The following is a 13163-nucleotide window of genomic DNA, read 5'->3' on the forward strand; positions in this document are numbered from 1 at the left end:
TTTTGGCTGTGTCATAGCTGATGTCTTGGATGTGTCATAGCTGATGTTTTGGATGTGTCATAGCTGATGTTTTGGATGTGTCATATCTGATGTTTTGGATGTGTCATAGCTGATGTTTTGGATGTGTCATAGCTGATGTTTTGGATGTGTCATAGCTGATGTTTTGGATGTGTCATAGCTGATGTTTTGGATGTGTCATAGCTGATGTTTTGGATGTGTCATAGCTGATGTTTTGGATGTGTCGGAGGTGTAACTGCATTGGAGCTGTCAAAATCTGTAAGCAACTGTTCTTGATCATTGTCACAAAGCCATAGGCCTAACCCTCGCGGCTGACATCTGATTGAACAACACACAAAATCATACAGTCACTTTTTCACCAAACTTAATCAGTGTTTCAGAAATACATGTTTCACATTGCAATACATGTTCATATAAAGTAATTGCCTTTTACAATGCAATGCTCACATTATTTTTGTTATATTACTTAATCCGAATGCTCTTTAATGATGATCACTTAAACGTTTGGTGAACCTATAGATTTGACATGTAAACTGGTTTGTCTACTACAAATTTTGAGAACATAATGAAAATGTATGTCTATAAAGTAGAAACATAAAAAGTATGATATATACTCCAATTAACTATTATAGGCTAAATGGTGACTTCAAAAAAGTTTATTGAAAAGATCAGAGATGTACTGTTCATAACAAATCCAATCAAATTAAAAGTTTATTGGTTGCGTACACAGATTAGCAGATGTTACAGCAAGTGCAGCAAAACGTTTGTGTTTCTAGCTCCTACAATGCATTAATACAATGTCAATGCGCAATACAGCACTGTATACCGTAATATAAGCCATTTACGTAGCAGAAACTTTCACCCAAAGTGACAACAGTCCACACATTTTGGTGTTTGACCCCAGTGGAAATCGAACCCACAGCTCAGGTGTTGCTAATGCCATGCTCTTATTTACATTACATTTAAGTCATTTAGCAGACGCTCTTATCCAGAGCGACTTACAAATTGGTGCATTCATCTTAAGATATCCAGTGGAACAGCCACAGGTTGTAAGCACAACCCCCACCTGTGGACGTCGGGCCCTCATACCACCCTCATGGAGTCTGTTTCTGACCGTTTGAGCAGACACATGCACATTTGTGGCGTGCTGGAGGTCATTTTGCGGTCATTTTGCAGGGCTCTGGCAGTGCTCCTCCTTGCACAAAGGCGGAGGTAGCGGTCCTGCTGCTGGGTTGTTGCCCTCCTACGGCCTCCTCCACGTCTCCTGATGTACTGGCCTGTCTCCTGGTAGCGCCTCCATGCTCTGGACACTACGCTGACAGACACAGCAAACCTTCTTGCCACAGCTCGCATTGATGTGCCATCCTGGATGAACTGCACTACCTGAGCCACTTGTGTGGGTTGTAGACTCCGTCTCATGCTACCACTAGAGTGAAAGCACCGCCAGCATTCAAAAGTGACCAAAACATCAGCCAGGAAGCATAGGAACTGAGAAGTGGTCTGTGGTCACCACCTGCAGAACCATTCCATTATTGGGGATGTCTTGCTAATTGCCTATAATTTCCACCTTTTATCTATTCCATTTGCACAACAGCATGTGCAATTTATTGTCAATCAGTGCTGCTTCCTAAGTGGACAGTTTGATTTCACAGAAGTGTGATTGACTTGGAGTTACATTGTGTTGTTTAAGTGTTCCCTTTATTTTTTTGAGCAGTGTATATATTTATTAAGTAAAGTAACTAGGTATAATATACAATGGTGTGTGTAATCAGTAATCAGTAGTGTAAGTGAGTGTTTTGCATGTATGAATGTGATAATGCAGGGTGTTGAAAGATGCTAAAGTAAACAACCAAAAAACCACCAAGAAACACAACAAAATCTATAAAGGTGTCTGCATGGAGAGAGTCTCCTCCATGAATGGAGAAGTGGTGTATTTATCCTGGGACACACTGGGCCCAGGTGTTTCCCATGTAGCTGACGACCCTCCCAACTTCGCCCACCGACATCCTAATAAGGAAACAAGAACAAAGAGGGAATACGGCAGACAGAGTGGGAGAGTCGTCACAGTAGTGTATTGAAAAACTGTCATTGTCACACCCTAGTCTGTTTTACCTATCTTTGTGATTGTCTCCACACCCCTCCAGGTGTCACCCATCTTCCCCATTATCCTGTGTATTTACACCTGTGTTCTCCGTTTGTCTGTTGCCAGTTTGTTTTGTTTCATCAAGCCTAACAGCGTTTTTCCCTCTGCTCCTGTCTCTCGATTGTTCCTGATTCCTAGGTTTCCCGGTGTTGACCATTCAGCCTGCCTGCCGTCCTGTACCTTTGCCCCACCTATCTGGATTACTGACCTCTGCCTGCCTTTGACCCGTCTTTTGCTTGCCCCTGTTCTGTTAATAAACTGTTGTTACTTCGACGTTGTCTGCATCTGGGTCTTACCTGAAACGTGATAGTCATGTACTATAATCAACAAAAAAGCGAAGATATCAATATGTTTCGGTGATTAAACCAATGTACTCATTATATTTCACAGTAAACTTATATTCTGGATCAATGGTTGTGTGGTGAAAGATGTATACAAACTAAATGGATGCACAATGAAAGGTTTTGAATGAAAGGTTCAGAATGGCTGCGTAACAAGTGTTACCAGTGTGGAGTTTAGAAAATTCACCACATACAGTGGCTTGCGAAAGTATTCACACCACTTTTCCTATTTTGTTGCCTTACAACCTGGAATTAAAATAGATTTTGGGGGGGTTTTATAATTTGATTTACACAACATGCCTACCACTTTGAAGATGCAAAATATTTTTTATTGTGAAGCAAGCAAGAAATAAGAAAAAAACTGAAAACTTGAGCGTGCATAACTATTCACCCCCCCAAAGTCAATACTTTGTAGAGCCACTTTTTGCAGCAATTACAGCTGCAAGTATCTTGGGCTATGTCTCTATAAGCTTGGCACATCTAGCCACTGGGATTTTTGTCCATTCTTCAAGGCAAAACTGCTCCAGCTCCTTCAAGTTAGATGGGTTCCACTGGTGTACAGCAATCTTTTAGTCATACCACAGATTCTCAATTGGATTGAGGTCTGGGCTTTGACTAGGCCATTCCAATACATGTAAATGTTTCCCCTTAAACCACTTGAGTGTTGCTTTAGCAGTATGCTTAGGGTTATTGTCCTACTGGAAGGTGAACCTCCGTCCCAGTCTCAAATCTCTGGAAGACTGAAACAGGTTTCCCTCAAGAATTTCCCTGTATTTAGCACCATCCATCATTCCTTCAATTCTGACCAGTTTCCCAGTCCCTGCTGATGAAAAACATCCCAACAGCATGATGCGGCCACCACCATGCTCACCACCATGCTTCTCTGTGGGGATGGTCTTCTCGGGGTGATGAGAGGTGTTGGGTTTGCATCAGACACAGCGTTTTCCTTGATGGCCAAAAAGCTAAATGTTAGTCTCATCTGACCAGAGTACCTTCTTACATATGTTTGGGGAGTCTCCCACATGCCTTTTGGCAAACACCAAACATGTTTGCTTGCTTTTTTTCTGGCCACTCTTCCATAAAGCCCAGCTCTGTGGAGTGCACGGCTTAAAGTGGTTCTATGGACAGATACTCCAATCTCCGCTGTGGAGCTTTGCAGCTCCTTCAGGGTTATCTTTGGTCTCTTTGTTGCCTCTGATTAATGCCCTCCTTGCCTGGTCCCTGAGTTTTGGTGGACAGCCCTCTCTTGGCAGGTTTGTTGTGGTGCCATATTCTTTCCATTTTTAAAAATAATGGATATAATGGTGCTCCGTGGGATGTTCAAAGGTTCTGATATTTTTTTATAACCCAACCCTGATCTGTACTTCTCCACAACTTTGTCGCTGACCTGTTTGAAGTGCTCCTTGGTCTTCATAGTGCCGCTTGCTTGGTTGCAGACTCTGAGACCTTTCAGAACAGGTGTATATATACTGAGATCATGTGACAGATTATGTGACACATAGATTGCACACATGTGGACTTTATTTAACTAATTATGTAACTTCTGAAGGTAATCGGTTGCACCAGATCGTATTTAGGGGATTCATAGCAAAGGGGGTGAATACATATGCACGCACCACTTTTCAGTTTGAAATAATTTCAAATTTTTTGAAACAAGTTCTTTTTTTCATTTCACTTTACCAATTTGTACGATTTTGTGTATGTCCATTACATGAAATCCAAATAAAAATCAATTTAAATTACAGGTTGTAATGCAATAAAATAGGAAAAACGCCAAGGGGGGTGAATATTTTTGCAAGGCACTGTACATGTGAAAATAGTACCAAAGTGCCAAAAAAAGGTGCCACCAACCTCCTGTGAGACACACAACTAACCTTGTGGGGACACACAATTCAGTCCCATTCTAAATCCTATTTTCCCTAACCCCTAACCCTAACTGTAACCTTAACCCAAAAACCTAACCTTAACCCTAATTCCAACCTTAACCCTAAACCCCCAGAAGTAACATTTGACCTTGTGGGGACTAACAAAATGTCCCCAGTTGGTCAAATTTTCATTTGTTTACTATTTTTGTATAATTAAACACATCCACACACACTCTTGTACAACTAATCTTGTGGGGACACACAATTCAGTCCCAATCAAAATCCTATTTTCCCTAACCCCAAACCTAACCCGTACCCTAACCCTAAAACTAACCCTAGTTCCTAGCCATAACCCTAATTCTAACCTTAACCCTAAACCCCTTAGAAGTAGCCTTTGACATTGTGGGTACTAACAAAATGTCCCTCAGTTGGTCAAATTTTTGTTTGTTTATTATTTTTGTATAGTTAAACACGTCCACACACATAAATGCCGACTCGACAAAAACACACATATCCTCTCATGTGAAATCACGATTTTTCTCAACTATTCATCAGGCACAGCCTCTGAATAACATTACAAATTATTATATATATTTCTTTTAACTAGTGGGCTGAAATTGATTTCCTTTCATTATTTTTGTATGAATGTATGTATACTACCTGACCAAAAGTATATGGACACCTGCTCGTCAAACATCTCATTCCAAAATCACGGGCATTAATATGGAGTTGGTCCCCTTTGCTGCTATAACAGCCTCCATTCTTCTGGGAAGGCTTTCTACTAGATATTGGAACACTGCTGCAGGGACTTGCTTCCATTCAGCAAGAGCTTTAGTGAGGTCGTGCAATGATGTTGGATAGGCCTGGCTCGCAGTTGGCGTTCCAATTCATTACAAACTTGTTTGATGGGGTTGAGGCCACGGCTCTGTGCAGGCCAGTCAAGTTTTTCCACACCGATCTTGACAAACCATTTCTGTATGGACCTCGCTTTGTGCACAGGGGCATTGTCATGCTGAAACAGCAAAGGGCCTTCTCCAAACTGTTTCCACAAAGTTGGAAGCACAGAATCATCTAGAATGTCATTGTATGCTGTAGCATTAAGATTTCTCTTCACTCGAACCATAAAAAACAGCCCAGACCATTAATCCTCCTCCACCAAACTTTACATTTGGCACTATGCATTCGGGCGGGTAGCATTCTCCTTGCATCTGCCAAACCCAGATTCGTCTGTCAGACTGCCAGATGGTGAAGCTTGATTCATCACTCCGGAGAATGTGTTTCCACTGCTCCAGAGTCCAATGGCAGCGAGCTTTACACCCCTCATGTCTACGCTTGGCATTGAGCATGTGTTAAGCTTGTGTCCGCTGCTCGGCCATGGAAACCCATTTCATGAAGCTCCCGATGAACATTTCAATTCTTGTGCTGAAGTTTCTTCCAGAGGCAGTTTGGAACTCGGTAGTGAGTGTTGCAACCGAGGACAGTCGATTTTAATGCTCTATGCCCTTCAGCACTTGGCGGTCCCATTCTGTCCTGTTCAGCTGTGTGTTCGATTTTATACACCTGACATCAACGGGTGTTGCTGAAATGTCCAAATATACTAATTTGAAGGGGTCCGCATACTTTTGTAAATATAGTGAACGTGTCAGGATTGTGTGCGGAGAATATTTGGAGTCAAACGCAGGACACAGTGTTGAGCGAAAACCACAGTGTTTTACTCAAATAAATGCACAATTCCACAAATGGAAAATAAACAGATACATACACGTATCAACTACAACACCTAACGCACAAACAATCACGGACAAAACAGAAATGAAAGCCAGAGGGTTAAATAGGGAACATGATGGGGGAATTGAAACCAGGTGTGTATAATACAGACAAAACTGAAAAATGGATCGATGGTGACTAGAAAGCCGGTGACGTCGACCGCCGAACACCACCCGAACAAGGAGAAGGGCCGACTTCGGCGGAAGTCGTGACAGAACGTGTATGCATGCGTGCATATACAGTATATTATTACTTTCTTTGCTACTGCAGATGCAGTGTTTTATAAGCCCATGTGGGTTGGGCATCCTGAAGATGTGACACTATAGTAATGAAATCAATCAATCAAATCCCTGCATTTCTTTAGGCATTTCCAGCTAAGACATACTTTGTCTGACACCAATAGTTCCTCTCCATTCCATGTAGACTCGTCTGTGTGTTCTCCCCAGCCTCAATTAATTAATAGCTTTGTGCTCACTTCAACAAATCTATTCCCTGTATTTCTTAGACAAAAATCCCAGTAGGAATAACCTCAATAATGTAATTTGGAGAGGAGTGTAATAGTCAGAGTCCGCTCAGACATTATTAAGCATTAGTTTGACTTTGAACCAAGAATAATACCTACAATGCACGTGTCCCACTTAGCAACACTCTTGAGACATATTTTCAAGTTTGACAAGGAGAAATGTGTTGATGACATTTAAATGTATTAATGAAAGGTCTATTTACTAGAATGACGTTTAGTGGCTTTGGGGCCTGAATGGACTGTGGCTTTGGGGCCTGAATGGACTGTGGCTTTGGGGCCTGAATGGACTGTGGCTTTGGGGCCTGAATGGACTAGGTGTGATGAACATATATTCTATTTGGAAACATACCTACCTCCACGTCTCAGTAGGCTGACTGATTTCATGTGTGTATTGTAATAATATGCTATGTTGTTGGATGGTGTTGATCTGTCAGTAAACATGTGGCCTATTGAATGTGTAGTGAAAAAAATGTAAGTAAACCCTTGAACACGAATGTCAAAATAAAGAGAATTCATTATTGATAGTTCATGCAATAGTTAGTTAACATGACATTTGTCCATCAAAGAGCTCATATAAGGGCATGGAAGGAAGTCACAAATGGATTAATGGTTGCTACGTTTCTATCCACAAGAGGGCAGTATAATATTATACATCTCATGTACATAATCCAAAAAGGACCTTTAGTCAGACGCCATTCATGTATAAAGCAGTAAATAAACATCTCAAATGTTTATTGATCATTGTCTAGATCCTGTCGAACATGGATTTTGCTGCTCTGTAAATTTGATTCACAACAGCAGCCCTGAAAGTGGCTTCTGTGCCTGGAAAATATCCTCCATGTACTGTACAGGAAGTTTGACAAGTGTTTAATTTCCTGAAGTCTGGGAGAGTTGTGGCCTCTATGCTCTTGGCAGCTCTGCAGCAGAGCTGTCTCACTCTATACAACTGTAGAGCAGACCACTAAAAAAGATCAGAGTCCCAATCGCTTGCACGCGCTCTCTCTAAGTTATTACAGCATATTTGCTTCTCTTCCATAAAAATCTATGTAGAAATCACTGTACTCTCATCTTTAGTGGTGATGTGGAGCTAGTAATGTCTGGATGCTTTTGACTTGATCCTGCTCTGTTTACAATGTAAATTAAGGGGATCACAAGCGCTTTTAAAACATATACTTTGCTGTTAATTACCATGAGTAATCAACCTTTTGATTGCCACAACAGGATTCTATGATATATCACATCATTTGAATTAACGAGGCAGAGAGCAGATACATTTGGTGTGAAAACAGAAATTAAATACAACATGAACTATCTGCCTCTCAGACAGAATTCCTATTGGTGAGGATTCTTCATCACACAAAGATTCCTGTTCTGTGGCCCATCTTTATTTTGTGTTCTTGTACTTTGGGGGCAATCTACTGTATGTAATATCCATTAGCAGATGAATGACAGATTTATTTGTGAAAGTGAGAAATGAGTAATTACATGATACACACCTCTGTGTTATCAGCAGGATCGCACTATGCACAATGGACAATATACATTCATTCTTCACAAAAACAAGTTAAAAAACCAATGAGCTAAGGCTTCATGATCAATTCTTAGGCAGTGCTTCTGGTCTTCACGATCCCCTCTCTCATTCTCTGGCTTTTTACCTGATGGAACTGTAGAGAATCCGGAAATAGCCCAACTCATTTAAAATGACAAAGACTAAAATGTTACTGCCTGAAAAGAAAATCAGCATTTCTCCAAACTGTCATCTCCTCAATCTTCCAAAGACAGTAATGATCCTTAGGCTGTGCAAATGAAGGAAAAAATTAGTTTGGGGAAAAAAAGAAAGAAGGAATGATGTCTCGGGGAAGGATGGGAAGAGGTTCCGAATCGTTAGCTCTGTGGAAGTGGCGCTGTTACGGGACTAATTGAGTGTCCGGGTGAGCCATCGTTGGGTCGGCCTCAAAGCGCCGGCGTCAGCATAACCAGGTGGGCGGCTGTAAAGCTAGGAAAATGAAGCCCCATTTCCAGGCAGGAGTGCATTTTAATAGGGGCGACTTTGAGCCGATTCAACCGATGAGCGGTGGGCGGCATAAAAGGTCATGAAAGGCAGAGCGAGGGAGTGTATGGCGTGTTAAGTGAGGTTAGGTACACGTACTGCTGAGTTAAGCAATTTAATTAGAATGTACAAACACCTGAAGATGTGTAAGGAAGTGGAAAAATTGTCTATTGTCACAGTACACTCCCCGTTCTGTTTGATCTTGCTCATTTCAACAATGACTTTAAAATCCAGGTCACACCGCCTTTCTCAGACACTGGAACAAAGTGAACAGTAGTTGAATGCTTTAGCAGGATTTTATCTTTCTTCACTCCTTGCAGCCTAGAGTCTTGCAGAATCACCACACATGGGTTTAGGAGCTTTCAGCTTTGTTACTTGTAGATCTTAACTTTTAAGATAATAATGATATCATTCCCTTGCTTCACATCCTGCAAGTCACATAAGCCATTTACATGACTCAGTGAACTTCACGTTAAGTTTATATACCCACTCTTTTTTTATGTCAAGAATTTAGAAATGGTGGTATTCCTCAAGAGCTATAACCACGTAGCTGCTAGACGAGCTACCCACTGAGCTGGAAGTGGAAACCAATTTCATCATCCATTTCACTTCATCATCCACAACTGGGCAGGACGTATATCTCTGCATTCAGGATTTCAGTGCAGAGGGAGAGCCTGTTTTACTGCGCCTATCATCTTCAGAGCCAAGTTGAGAACGGCCTCTGTTTAACACAAGGATAACGGGCCATGATGAGAACACTCAACCTGTCACTTCCTGTTTCCTCTGGCTCTGAATACCTCTCTGTTTATGCTCACCAGCCGTTCCATCACAGAGGCTTTAATGGGGCAACACAGAACCAACAAAACAAACAATAATCACCCTGTCAGGTGTTAAAACCCAGAGGTGTTCACCACATCACAAGGCAAGACACTCAACATACCGTCCATAAAGACATCGATAGTTGATGTCGTGGTATTGGTGTCGGGATAATCGATTTTGGTCCGCTCTCGACTGCAACAGAAAGCCTTGGGTTTATCTGAGGACACAGTCTAAATATAGGTGTAGCTTCCAGGGCAGCTGTGGTTAAGTGTTGTGATAGGTATCAGTGTGGACTGGACTGGCTGAAGGCTGTTTAGACTGGTTGTGCTGGGGGACTTCCAGTTGTCTGGCAGGTCTGAGGCCAGCAAGTGTTGTGTGTTGGGGGTTGATACTGTGACGGGATGTCCTGGTCTGGACAGGTGCAGGGTGAACAGGTTGAGACAGGCAGGGAACATGGGAAGAAATGAGAGGGGGCACGAAGGGCGAGGAGTGGGTGGTGAAGGAGGGGAGGGGCAGAGGAGACTCGTCAGAAACGGACAAGCACAGGTGGCTTCTTGTCTCCGGGTGAAAGTGTCAGAAGTGCTGAGTCGAGACCTCTACTGTGCCGGAACGGGCCGGATTGAACTGGCACCCTTCCGCTCCGCCCTTGCCAACTGGGGGTGTGCTACGGTCCACGGGTGCCGGACGTACCAGGCGTGCCAACCATACAGCATAGCTCTCTACTGACCTAAGCCCTTATTGTGGCTGAGCCCAGCGCGACAAGCCTCCTCACCCCACAGTGTAAAGGCCACGTAGCTGGAACAGAGAGTGTAGCACTGTGGATATGGGCATATGCTTCACATTCCCCATGGAACAACATACACACAGTCTGTGGCTTTCTCAATGGCTAGCTCACAAAGGATTAATGAACAAGCCAGTGAATTTAGTTAAACATAATAACTTTCCTGTAAGCTAATTTTATCCAAGTCCATTTTAAATGTACTGTATGTTCTAGGTCCACGAAATAGGATCTTGTTTTAGGCAATAGTTGAAAATGTTGAAATAACCCTTGAGGTCAGATTTGTGGGCAGAAAAAAAGGAAAGCAATTTAGAAAGCCCTGAAGAGAATATCCAATCAATCACAAAACATGCAGAAGAGAAACAGAGAAACTGTCTGGTAAACCAATACATTTCAGAGGGAGACTTGATGGTACGTGGTTTACTGCTTTGCAGTGGTAGGAGGCCAGAGGGTAAGAGAGGACAAGGTCAGTGTGATCATGTTGTGCAAGCTACTGTAAGACCTGCATGGGTCCAGAGTCAGATGCTGAACAGGGGCCATAAGAGGCCACTATATGGTTAGTATTAGTGTAAAAAGCCTTTGAGACCTATAGCCTAGCTGATAGAATTTCACCCTTAATTCATAATAGGTATGCCTGTCAATTACCCTCGCACGACACGTTCGTGTTGGTGATAATGCATTTTTAACAGAGAATGGATCCTATAGTATCTATGTGGTGTAGATTAAATACTATTACAGCAAATTCCCCCCACATTCTTTTCAGCATGAAAGGGTCTTTCATGAAAAGGCAATAAAGGAAGAAGGAGAGCATGAGAGACATGTCATATTTTTCATACTACAATTTTCAGGAAAATGAAATGGTTTTCACCCTAGTAGAAAGGAGACTAGAGGCTGCTTTTCTCTGTGCTGGTGAAACCTTGTGTTTCTCCACCAGTGTTTATGGGCCATTTAAAAGGCTCCAAATGCACTGTGGTTTGTGGCCAACTAGTCCTTCCCAACTCCTCTCTGGGAGCGAGGCCAAACTGGGCCTACTGTAAAAACAAATACTGCAGAAATAGTGAGGAGTCTGAGTTATGGACACTAGTCTTGTGGATAGAGAGTTTTTTGGCTTATATGTCTGTAAGCGCTTCCATCGTTCTGGCATCCATTTTTATTTCACTGAGTATAGCTTCTACAGAGCTTAGCAATGATCTGGTCAATAAATGTTTTCATTTTTCAGAAGGAAACCATTCTGAGAGGATCTATTGCACATACTCAAGTACAAGACCAAAACAAGATATTTGAGGATGTGTCCCTCTTCTTCTCAAACAAATAATAAATAGTATTCTTATCAAAGAGGAACATTATCAATTATGATTTTAAGCTATCTTGACTAAAATACACTAAGCGAGTCTGTAAGGAACATTTTGCATCCAAGAACAAGCATCATAGGGTACTGGACCAAATTAGTCATTTCAATAACCCCCTTATCTGATCAGATGTGTACTAATGCCCTTCAAAGCATACCAAAGTTAATTCAAAGCTGACTTGAAAAAACCTAACCTTGGTTTCCTCATCCCCTTGTGATACATACTGACAGAAGATAGTATGCCACTGACTTTTAAGTGAAAACTTCTTTACTGTCAACTTCAGCAAGATGTTTCTGTCGCCAAATAAGATGAAAGCCTTGGTGGTGGAGTATAAAACAAGCTCAAATTAATATCCAGTTTAATGAGGAGCTTCCTCAGATCGTTTCCATCGAGTCTTGGGGGCATTCATAAATGGAGTCCTTGTATTCTACTCTCTAGAAAAATCACAGGGTTGAATTTGCCCTCAGAAGGCTGGCGTCCCTACATCTCTTAGTTGAAGCACACATGCGCTGACTGTGAAAAGAAAATGAGGAACTTTGAGGTTAGAGATTTTACAGTATTTATCATTCACCAAATAATGTGCAATCAAATAAAGTGTGTTAATATTGTAAAGCTTGGATTCAAATTAGTTGAGAACTCAATCAAATGTTCACAGTGGGAAAAGACTCCACTGTATTTCTTTATTCTGTGGTCATATTTGTTGTCTGGATTGTCAAACAGCAATGCTGTGGTCTGTATAGTGACAGCCAGGTGCAGTGAGGCCACCTTCTTTGTTTAAGGCCAGTGACAGTGATGAATGGGACTATATGAACAGAAAAACACAAGAAAGGTTGATGGAGGGAAAAGTATGAATACAAGGACGGGACAAGCAGCATTACACGTGTCCTGAAACCTGGATCAATGTTCTCAGCATCGTCTTTTTTTGCAGGCAAAACCCTGTCAACTTTTCAGTGACAGTGATAATTTCACTGACAGGTCTCGCTGGTAAGAAATGGTGACTGCGTCTGCCCAGCCTTTCAGACGTTCCGTTGGGAGATATGTAATGAATTCTGATGCCAGCTGTCAGTGTGCTGTCGCTAGGGTGGACACGTCGGGAATAGGAAGTAATATTAAGGCGATTCCATGATTCCACTGGAGCTATATTTGTTAGGGGAGGGGGATGTGGGGAGTGGAATGGGTTGGGGGGTGCAGGTAGGTCACGATGGAATAGCTGACAGCATATAAACCTATTTAGAAGGAGAAAAATACATGGTTTGTGAAGTCAACAGTCAGGCGGATTAAGGGAGGTATGGGACCATGCAAGGTAATTGGAAAATGTATTTTTCTGTCAATCATACGTGGTGTTTTCTTACATCGGTATTCTATTAGTTTTTCTTCGATGTAGAAAGTTGAAGGACCAATCTAGTCCTGGAATTTGCCAGACAGTGACTTATTTCAGGGCGTTTGATTTTTCTCATCAGGAGAAAAAGTGTAGGTGGTGTTCTGATCGAATTTGTTTCACATGAACATC

Source organism: Salvelinus fontinalis, chromosome 38 (genome assembly GCF_029448725.1).
Source record: "Salvelinus fontinalis isolate EN_2023a chromosome 38, ASM2944872v1, whole genome shotgun sequence".
Taxonomy (NCBI): Eukaryota; Metazoa; Chordata; class Actinopteri; order Salmoniformes; family Salmonidae; genus Salvelinus; species Salvelinus fontinalis.